Raw genomic sequence first — 992 nt, forward strand, 5'->3', positions numbered from 1 at the left:
CGTCACTTGCAGCCTTTTTTTTTTTTTTTTAATTGAATTTATTAAAAAAAAAATTTAATTGAATCTCTCAACATTTTACACAAGTAGCTGGTGGTGAAGACAAGAAAAAATTAACTAAATCACGAAGTCACTTGCATTCGCCGCTTGCACTCTCAGCTACTTGCAATCCACACGAATCATGCGTGTTGCCAGTGGAGACAAGATGCTGTGGTGGTTAAATGATTAAAACTAATTTAGTACTATAACATACAGGGTCCTGCAACACATTCTGAGCGTTTGGTGGATGATGAAAGTGCTGAAGAACCTCTGGAATATTGATGAATGAATATTTATTAAACATGAATATTTATGAACATTATCTGTTCTTCTAGATTATATTCAAATACTGAAATAAAAGTAAACATAGTAATTCAATAATCAAAAGGTTAAAAGGTCCAAAAAATGATTATTCTGTCATCATTTACTCTTTCCCATGTTGCTCCAAACCTCTATGAACTTCTTTCTTCTCTTGAGCACAAAAAAGGTATTTTGAGGAATATAGCTGACGGTAGCCATTGACTTCCATTGTATTTTCTCCATGCTGTGTAAGTCAATGGCTACCGTCAACTGTTTGATTAGTAACATTCCTCAAAATCTCTTATTTTGTGTTCAACAGAAGATATAAACTCACACAGGTTTGCAGTGACGTGAAGTAAATGATGATAGAGTGATAATTTTTTTTGGGTGAACTTATGGTTTTATATAATTTGAGTTGCTTGATCTGATTTTCGAGGTGAGACTTCACTCTGCTGATGAAGATGAAGATGATGATTTATGTTTATGTATGATTCGTATTCTGACGGGGTCGCCGTGTCTCCTGCTGATGCTGTGTTATATTGATCTGACACTAATGCCTCTCTCCATTTCACTCCTGCCCCCAACAGACGGATTAATGCTGTGAGGGGACGATTGAAGATCCACACACACACACACACACACTCAAACACACACAC

The sequence above is a fragment of the Sinocyclocheilus anshuiensis genome, unplaced genomic scaffold, assembly GCF_001515605.1.
Source record: "Sinocyclocheilus anshuiensis isolate Anshui unplaced genomic scaffold, SAMN03320099.WGS_v1.1 scaffold1228, whole genome shotgun sequence".
Taxonomy (NCBI): domain Eukaryota; kingdom Metazoa; phylum Chordata; class Actinopteri; order Cypriniformes; family Cyprinidae; genus Sinocyclocheilus; species Sinocyclocheilus anshuiensis.